This window comes from Chenopodium album, chromosome 15 (genome assembly GCF_948465745.1).
Source record: "Chenopodium album chromosome 15, dcCheAlbu1.1, whole genome shotgun sequence".
Classification (NCBI taxonomy): domain Eukaryota; kingdom Viridiplantae; phylum Streptophyta; class Magnoliopsida; order Caryophyllales; family Amaranthaceae; genus Chenopodium; species Chenopodium album.
In genome coordinates, this window is record NC_137848.1 from 14554650 (window position 1) to 14565631 (window position 10982).

The window sequence follows — 10982 nt, forward strand, 5'->3', positions numbered from 1 at the left end:
TCCCTCCTCTTTCTCGGTTTTCTTTTCCTTCTCCCTCCTCTTTCTCCTGTCTTCTTCCTTTTCCTTTTCCTTCTCTCTCTCTCCGTCCTCCTCTATCTCCGTCAAGAATCACCAACATCAACCACCCATGAACTCTCCCCCCACGGCTTTTGTTTGTTGCGTCCACAACTTCAGATCGAATTCGACCACAGCATATCAAATTAATGGTTTTTTAGGTCGAATTCGACTTTAAAAACTCCAAATCTGGGGTTTTCATGGTCGAATTTGACCATATAAGCCAAAGTTGAAGATTTTCATAAGGTATGTTTACCCTTTTCCATTAATTTATTATAAAACTTTTTAATTTTTTTGGGTAGTGGTGCGTGTGGTGGGTGTGGCTGTGCCTGTGTGATGTGCGTGCGTGTGGTGGGTGGCGCTGGGTTTGTAGTGGTTGTGGGCTTAGGCGGGTTTAGGGTTAGGGTGGGGATGGTTTAGATCTGGGCTTAGGTTTAGTTTGGCGAGAGTGGCGGTATGGGCTTAGGTTAAGGTTAGTTAGAGGATGGTGGTGGTCTGGTGTGGGGGGCAGGCTTGATTTCCTTGATTTCGCCGGCAACAAGAAATTGGGGAAGGAGGAGAGAGAATGGCATAAAAGAGTTGGGCGTTGATTTCCGGTTCGGGGTTGGGATCAAGGCAGTAAGAAGGGGAAAAGAGAGGGAGATGAGCTTCGTAGGTGGGGGAAATGGAGTAGGTGTGGTCGTTAGCACCGGTCGCGCCGGCAGGGGGAGGGGGAGGTTGGCTGACGGGAGGGGCTGGGCTTTTTAAAGGGTGGCTGGTTTTTTTTTTTATTATTTTTTAAATTTAAAATTTTTATTTTATTATTATTTTTTTTAAAAAAAATAAACTTAACAGAACTCTAACAGATTCCGTTAAGTGGTACCAATTTTTAACAAACTTGTTTTTGTATGGTAGCAAAATAAAATTAAAATTTCTCCGATAACAAAAGTGAAATGCATGTGTTTTGCTGGTAGCAAAAGGGAAAATTTCCTCTTTTTTTTTTTCAAAAGTCCCTATTCGGTCGTACGCTAGTAGTCCATAGTAGACCTAACAATCCTAACCCAACCCAAATGACTCGATTTCTGACCTGAAAATTGACCCAAACCTATTGACCCGAACCCGAACTAACCCGAATCCGAAGTGGAGTTAAATCAAATGTGACCCAATGCCCAAATTGACCTAACTCGAATGACCCGAATCAAAACTTGAAGTTGATCCGACCGACCCGATTATAACTCGAAGTGACCTAACCTGATTGTAACCCAAAGTGGCCCAATCCGAACTGACTCAATCCAAACTGACCCAAAACTCAAAGTGACCTGAAGTGATTGACCCGAACTATAATTACCTTATACCCGAAATGACTCGAACCAAAAATAATTGGTACCCAAAATGATCTAACTAATTTAGGACTAATTTTTTTTTTTTAATTTCTCTATAAAATAGTGTGATGGATAACATAAAATACACTTTTTCCTCGAAAAAAAGGAAGGAGAAATACACTTTAATAATCCCAATATGGGTGATTTACTTGTAATAATCCCAATTTAAGTTTATTATCTAATAATCCCAACTATGGGGTCAGTTTGCCTCCAATGGTCCCAATGACTAGTAACCTGCTGAAAGAATTTTTTTTTGGGTTTAATAGCCACCTTCCAACACGTGATTGGTCCACTAAAAAAAAAAAAAAACAAAACCAAACTTCCTAGCCACCTTCCCCCACCGCCAAACCTAACCCCACCCTTAAACACGCCGGAAATCAGCCGGCCACCCCCTTACCCACCAAAACTGCCAACCAGCCCGCTAACACCCAATTTGATCTACCTCAACCCCCGAAACAACCCAGAGAGTAACTCTAAACCCAATCTCCGCCAACGCACATCAAAGAAACACTGAACAACAGCGATTCAACTCGATCGTCGGCGTCGGCAATTTCAACAACTAGGTTAACTACTTTCTCAGGCAGACCCTTCAATCTTCGCTCTCACTGTTGACGATCGCGATTTGCATTGATCTTGTGAGTTGTTGTTGATTGTTGAGGCTGGGGTTGAAGAGAATTTTGGCTCTAATCTTGCAAGTTCTTTATGATGAAGAACACGAAAATCGCAACAATGGTGAAAGACGAAGAGAGAGAAAATGGAGGCTTTAGGGTCGGAGTGGGTGGTTTCACGGGTCGGTAATGGCTAGTAAAGGACGGCCGGTCGTTTCGGTGGTTTAGGGGGGTTGGCTGGCCGTTTTCCGGCGAGGTTAAGGGAGGGGAGATGGTGGCTGTAATTTTGGGTTTTTTTTCATTATTTTTTATGGTTTTTATTTTTTAAGTTTATAAATATTTTGGACCAATCACGTGTTGACACGTGACATGGTCACCTGTTAGAACAGGTCATTGACCGGTTGGGACCATTTGAGGCAAACTAACCCCATAGTTGGGATAATCAGATAATAAACATTAGTTAAGATTATAGATGTAAATTTTTCATAGTTGGGATTATTACAGTGTATTTTTCCTTTGTTGGGGTTAGTAACCAGTTTGGAACTAAAGAAAGCGAATACACCCCAAAGTTCGGATTATTTAATAATTATCCAAAGTTGAAATTATATTTCAAGCGAATACATGAAAGTTGGGATTATTTTTACCACTTATAATAGGTTAAGGTGACATGTGTCACCATGTGATTGGTTGAAAATTTTTTTAAAAATTTTTTAAAAAAAAGAAACTTACAAAAATTGAAGTAAAAAATAAAAACTTAAAAAAAACATTCAACCTCCACCTACGAACTACTTTCCCCACCACCACTGCGACGGCCAAAACCCTCTTCCCCACCACCACCACGGCGGCCAAAACCCTCTTCCCCAAGCAAGCGCTTGCCGAAACCCCATCCCCCTCGCCGGTAGCTCCCCTTTCCCCAAAACCACCAAACCTGCCCTCCTAAAACCCCCAAATCCCACCCACGACTACCCAAAATCCCTAAATTACCTCCCCCACTACATATAAACCCCTAACCGCCCCTTCCCCACCATCGAAACCGACGGTGGGGGAGGGGCGGTTGGGGTTTTTTTTATGTGGTGGGGGAGGTAATTTATAGCTTTTGATGGGGTTTTTTTTATGTGGTGGGGGAAGTAATTTATAGCTTTTGATGGGGTTTTGGGTTGCGGGATTGGTGGTTTTGGGGGAAGGGGCGCCGACTTGGGTGGTGCTAGAGTGGGGGAGGAGGTCTGGGCGCAGTAGGCTGAGGGTTGAGGATTTAGGCTAGGCCGATGGGAGGAGGGACGCCGAACATGGGTGGCGGGTGCTTGTCGTGGGTTGGGGCTGGGTTTTCTGTTTTTTTTTTTAAAAAAAATTTTATATATATTTTTCAACCATTAATGCAATGACACGTGTCACGTAACTCAAAAAAAAAAATTACTAGTTTAACACTATCAATCACTTGGAACCATTTTGAGCGAATGACCCCCAAAGTTCAGATTATTTAAAAATAATCCAAAGTTGGGATTATTTAAAGAGAATAAGTGAAAGTTGACATTAATTTTACTAATTTTTCCAAATCCACTTATCCACTTACCAGTAAGTGGAAGCAAGAACTACAAAAGCAAAACAATACAAATTCTAATGTAATGAAGAAGAGCTGACCTTAATATCCTCTTAATAAGAGCTTGTATAACTTGTACCCCTGCATAATGCAAGGTAACAATCCTATCTCTGCATAGAATCTCAACCACATCCTTAATAGTTGTATAACTTGTATTAATGTCAACCTTTAATTCCATAATATCAAAAAAAATAAAAGAAAAACTTTGATCCAGAAATAGAGTCTTCCAATATATTCCATATGAAGTCTTTGGACAACAAACAAGTTGCAAAATTCAATACCAAATGTAAAACAAGTTCCAATATTCAATACCAAATGTAAAACAAGTTCTTTAGACAACAAACCACTTCCAATATTCAATACCAAATACAATACAAGTTATAATAGGCAAAGACATCAAACAAACTTTTAATCTTTAAAAAGCATACTAAAGTACTACTCCACCCTCTAAATTCTCGACATCAAATATGTGATGATATTACAACCAAATCCACATAAGATCCACAAACACGTCTTCTTCATTTGCTACAAAAATAAAAACAAAATGTTACATATAAATTTCAAATATACATTAGTGGTGCAAAAATAAAAATGGTACTTACATTGATAAGAGAACATCCTACTACGAGTTGTTATTAAAGCTTCCACATTTTTCAAGAAGGTAACAACTACTCCATTTATTCAATATTCGACTTCTTATGCTCAGTGGCGGATCCAGGATTTCCGAGTTGGTGAGTCACCATCAATTATTGATCACTTGTGAAAGTACAAATTTGTTTTTCTAGATCTTGTTCATAATTAATTTCAATCCAAAAATAGAACACAAAAATCCATATTACAACCAAATAGTACTTAAAATTTCAATCTTACAAGTCGAAAGTACTACAAATGATATGTTACAAATAACAGTAGGTCTTGTATGAACCCGGTCTACAATAAATTATTACATTAAATATATGATTTTTTATTTAATTGATATCTTTGGGGGAAAATTTAAATTTGGTTGCACGCATATAGGATATATAGAAGCAAAAATATTAAAAAATTTTATAAAAAAGCGAGTAACTTAAGCAAAAATATAACCGTCTCTTTAATTATAAAATAAAGTAGCGCAAAAATCATGTAATGCAATAGCAACACGAAAGAGATCGATTATCTAAATAACAGGTCTCTTTGATATTTAAATAAAAAACACCGAGCGCAGCTCAAAGCTCTTGAAAATGCAATAGCAGCATGAAAGAGACCCGTTATCTATAAAAATGGTCTATTTGATTTATTTATTTAAAAAAAATAATAAAAAAAAAAACTGAACATCAATTTATTTATTTTTTTTTATTGGTGAGTCGTCACATGCACCACTGTGCACATGAATAGGTCCGCCCCTGCTTATGGTAAAAGTTGATTCCGAAGCAACAGTTGTTAGGGGCACATCTAAAATATCTCTAGCAAGACAAGAAAGCTTTTTATATCAATGTTCATTGTCTTTCCAATAAGCTAATACATCAAGCTTCGCTGTTCGATCTAATTTAGGGTCCTTAAGATAGACATCCAACATGGATCTCTCACCATGTGAAGATGTGGTCTCCTTATTGTCAAAATTCTGAATTTAACACAACAAAATATAAAACAAACTCTAAAAGCCAGAAACTAGGAAAACTAAAACTAAGGAAATAAGAAAGCTAAAACATACTACCTGTGTTTTTTATTAGTTGACACGTTTTGACTTTATCACTATTCACACACGTCCCTTTGACCATGTTTTGTGATTTATAATATATGATGAAAATATAGTCAAGTGGGATCTTGTTAGATTCGTCACAATGTAAATTTTGAAAATATCAACTTTTTATAATTTTGCTTATTGGTAATTAAAGATATTAATGATTGAATTTGTGCATTGGCAAACGTGGCTAAAGAAACGTGTCAACTAAAAATAAACGGATGAAGTATTCAAATTTTGAAAAACGGAAAGTAGGAAAATTGAAAAGCATAAGATATCAAACTTTGAAAAAAAAAGGTAAAAGCTAAGATAAGAAAATTAGAAAACTAACAAATAGAGCATGAATAAGTGATTCTGAAAACCGGAAACAAAGAAACTTTAAATAAGAAAATTGAAAAGCAGATCAGATTCTAAAAAACAAAAACAATAAACTTACAACACAAAAATAATATTCAAAGTAGTAGAAATATTATCTACAACATTGAAATAGCAAAATAAAAATTACCGCAAAGTAATCAAATTTTCGCTTGCGATTTCCATTTGAAGTGTTTATGGAGGATTTGGACCTTGAACTAGTCTCAATGTTTGATGTCGATGATGTTTCATTTCGGGCATACAGCTTATAAATCTTTTCAACTTAAAACTGAATATCGTTAACTTTCAAGGTGGGCACTATCTCTCCAAACATGTGTTCATTACAAAACTTTAGAACAGGTAATTTGCAACAAGGATAAAAAATCACACCAAATGCAAACAACATGTCATAGTCATCCTCTTTCAATTTAAACCGATACTTATCGATCAAACTTACTCTATATATCTATTGCCATATTTCTCAAAATTTCATCACTGTCATGCTCTAATATGTCAACAACATAAGAATCGTCCAAACATTCTCAAAATAAAGATTTGAGGTAGGATAATCTCTTCCCGAAAACAATTCACTTATCTCATGAAACAGTTCTAAAACATCTCTGATTTTCTCAAGAGTTTCCCACTCTTCCAAAGTAGGATAACAATGTTGAACTTCAGACATTTCTCTAAAGACCTCATCACGATATATAATGGCCCTATCAATCATCATGTACGTGGAGTTCCACCTTGTTTGGACATCTAGCTACAATGATTCTTGTGTCTTAGCTAAATTCACACAAGAACGAAAAATATTTTTTCTTACTTCGAAAAATTTAACATGCTTCACACAAAGTCTTACTTTCTCAACATGTTCAATAGCCTTAAGACCCTCTTTAACAATAAGATTTAATACATGTGCAGCACATCTAACATAAAAAAAAAAAAAACTCACCATCACACAACAAAGCCCCTCTTGCAAGTAGAGTGTCCTTCAAATAATTTTGCATTCTATCATTATTAGAAGCATTGTCTAGCAAAAACCTGAAAATCTTGTCATGCATCAATACCCTAATCATGAAGCATGGCCAACACAACAATATACATTTTTTTCTAGTCTGTGGTGTATCAATGTGAGTGAAGTTTAACCCTCTACTAACTAAGTTCTAGTTAGCTTCAACATAATGAGCAGTCAAACACAAATATCCCTCAGTTTGAAAAGAAGTTCACATATCACATGTCAAAGAAATACGACCAGAGACTTTATGAAGAGTTGCCTTTAACTTAGCCTTATAAGTTTGATGCAATTTTAGACATTCAGCTTTAGCAGTGTTTCTAGTAATGATTTTCACATCAGCATCTAAATATGCATGAAGTTCTCTATCACCATCATGTTCAATCCAAGAAAAAGCATATCCGTGTTTTATTATGGCTTTAGCTACCAACTCTCTATACACTTGTTGGTTAAAAATTGAACCTGTGACTCCTCCTTTGTTTTTCAAGGAATTCTGATGTGCCCTGCATTTAGTTATAAGACTTTTCATTTTGCTTGTACCGTAACGGGAGTTACCATAACAAGAATTAGAATTGTAGAACAAAACCCATATAATAGAAAGAAATAAAACCCAAAAATCATTTGAAATTTTTTAATTTATAAAAAAATCAATTAAAATTGTAAAAAGTAGTGGGTTTCAAATTGAGGTATTTGTTTGTGAAAAAATCAAGAATTTAAAAATTAAAATAAAACCTAGATATAAAGAATTTGTAATATTCAGTGAAATCCAAAAAACAGAGAAATGTAATTACTAAAAAAGAATTTAAAATGAGAACACAAAAATAATTACACTTAGTAATTATGTTATGCAATACAAATAGTCAAGAACACAAGAATTTACAAACAAAACCTAGAAACTTAAAATTTCATAATTCTAACATAATTCTTTTTCTTACTAAAAACAGAGGAGATGAATGTAGAAAGAGAGATACAAAAGTAGAAACAAGTGCATGCAAAAAATTACATATTACAACCCATAACACATCAAGAAACTCTATAATAGGAGTTCAAATAAACCCAGAAATATAATAGGAGTTACCATCACAAGAAAAAAAATTGTAGAGGAAAAGCCATATATATATATAGTACATTATTCATTAATGAAGAGGTTAAAAATATATAACTAGAAAAAAATGCAAAAAGAGGAAGAAGAAAGAGGAAAAAGTATTCAAAAGCAAAACCCATAAAACAAATAAAGTACTAAGTACGAGTTGTAGGATGAAGAGAGAAAAGAAAATGATTACAAACCTGAGATAAAATACCAACGCGTGTTGTTAGAGTTATTCATGACTCAAATTATTAGAGACCGGGAATTCCTTGATTGTGTCATGTGGGTGTGAATTTGACGATGATGTGTCATCCTTGATGGTGCTTGAAGTTGACGATTTGTGGGCCTTCATAATTATGAAGTTGGGGAAGAGTGACGTATCAAGAGAGAAAATCTTTTTTGTTGAATTTTGAAGAGCAGTAAGGTGTAAAATGTATTTGTAAGTGATACTGTAGCTATAGTATAAGCAATACTATCCCTTTTTAATTACAAGTAGGATTAGAAAATTTGCTAAATACGCTTTTAATGCGAAAGAGTACAATGGGGTATCTTTAAAAGTGTTGTTTGTCTCATTAAGTCTATTACTCTCTATGTTTTTCTTGCATGCAAAACTAAATTCAAACGAACCCTAAACTAAATGGAAATAATTTGAAATATTAAGGTGCAAAACAAACTATATTATCTTATCTATAACGAATTAGTTTCAACAATTGAGTGTTCATGCATTTTAAGGAAGTCAATTAAGGGTACTTAATTCTAATTGTTCAAGTAATTAGTGGTAGAGTCATGGTTTTGTTAAATCCATATGAAATTAAGTTTAAGTAAACATAGTCTCGTCCATTAAGATAAGTTTTATTAGAACTTTACTTCAATGTTTATGCCATTCTGACATAGAATAATGAAGGTTGAAGGCACTTGGATTATGGGAGAATTCTCTTCAACTATTAAGTTTAGTTATTGGATAGCACGCGATGCAAGTTGTTCCCCAAACTGTTACGTATTGAACGCTCATATATATTGCATTGGTCTTATATCTAGTGCAATTTGGTTGATCTTGTGGTCTTGTTGTATATGTTGAAGTTGTAGAAAAAGTTACTTCGTAAGCTAAATTTATTAATGATTACATATAATCTTCAAAAAAGCACATGGATTAGCCTAGCTTAATAACTAGTATGTATTAGGAAGCCTGAAAAGCTTAGTAGATTAACGTATCTAAAGCTATAGGTCCTTACAAAAATCTAGTTTTGGTTCCTTTATAGAACACATGGCCTAGTCTTAGACTAGGCATTACCCTCCGATTGTTCCTGCATCTTCGTAGCAATGCATCATTATTTATTGTTCTAAAAAGTTTAAAGGTTAGAAGACCTTAATTGAAGTAATAGTTTGCTAAAAAAGAATAATGTATGAAGTAGCAAACCAATGTTGTCTTTGAATGAACAATATTGATAAATCAACAACCCACAACTTTTTCTTTCTTTCTTTTTTCTTTTTTCTTTTTCTTTTTTAATTCTTTCATGTTACAGTGTTTTTTGGTAAATTTATGTAGGAAAGTTTGAGTTTGAAAGCGTGCCATTTTGTATTACGGTTTTTTCACGAAAGACCCCTGAGTTTTTATTTTATTCATGAAATACCCTTAATGTTTTCAAAATTCACCAAATACCCTCGAGTTTTTCATGAATACATCCAATTACCCTTATTGTTAACCAAATGTTAGTAATCTGTTAGTGCATTACTTAATTTACTATATATCTCTTTAGAGTGAAACTTAATATACTGTATACCCTTATTTGAATATTAATTAAATATAATTATTATGAAAATCAGTATTCTTTAAGTTTTTTGGCTATAATTATTGCACTCTTGACGTTATTCTCTAAAAGAGAGTTCTCAATATTTACTTATTTTTGCATAACTACATATACACTAAAAATCACTTTGAAGAACATTTGCGTAGTAGCTTTTTAAAGAAATGTACTAAGTATAATTTGTACTATTTAAGTTTTATTAATATTCAAATAAGGGTATACTATACATTAATTTTCATTTTAGGGGTATTTAATGTATTTATGAAAAAATTGAAGGGTATTTGGTGAATTCTGAAAATATGAAGGGTATTTCATGAATAAATTGAAAACTCAAGGGTTTTTCATGAAAAAACCCTTTGTATTAAGAGTAAGAAATAAAACCAGTTCAAGACTATTTCAAAACTTATGGAATTCATCAGTCAAGGCTTACTATCCTATTGAATGATACACGAATGCGTATAATATCATCAAAATTAATTATGTGGAAAGTTGTTAATATTCTTTTTATTTCATGTTACAAAGTTTTTTTTTGTAAATTTATTTAGGAAAGTTTGAGTTTGAAAGTATGTCATGTAGTCTTAAGACTAAGAAGTTAAACCAGTTCATGATTGATTTCAAAACCAATGGCATTCATCATTCAAGGCCTACTGTTGAATGATTCACGAATGCATACAATATCATCACAATTAATTGTGTGGAAAGTTCTTGATATTCTTAATTAATTTTTTTTAGCAAAGTTGTTGAATGGAAAAAGGTGTAGCTTTATAATATGATTCTAGTATTTTTCTCAAGTCTGACTTGTTTTCTCTTACACCTCTTAACTATGCTTTAATGTAGTTTAGTGTAATTATGATATCAAACTAGAGGACTATACATTAAGCCAAATCATATGTCAAAAATGGGTGAAAATTATTTGGTCAATTAAATGTACCAAAGAACTAGGGATGGAGGGAGTAGTAACAACTAACAAATATATAGTAACAACGCACATACCTTTGTGTTAGTATTACAAATCCATCCTACTTCTAGTCGTATAATGACAAAAGGCGACCTGCTAATAAGTCTACTGGAACCGGAAATCAAGATAACAAAATTATCATAATTTAATATCATGCAATAGCAGCTTAATCAGCTGAAGTGGATTTTTTCTTTTAATTTAATTTAGGAAAAATTGACAGGAATATTATGACCTTTGCATGGTCCGCCATAAATAAAATGACCTTTTGATAATTCCCCAATAAAACGACCTTTAATATGCATCTTCCATAAATAGGACAAAACCGGTTGGTAACCTGTTTAATAGGTTATGTATGACATGTGTTGTTTTGTAATTGGTAGATTAGTTTTTTTTTTCACAATTTTTTTTATATTAATAAAATTGATT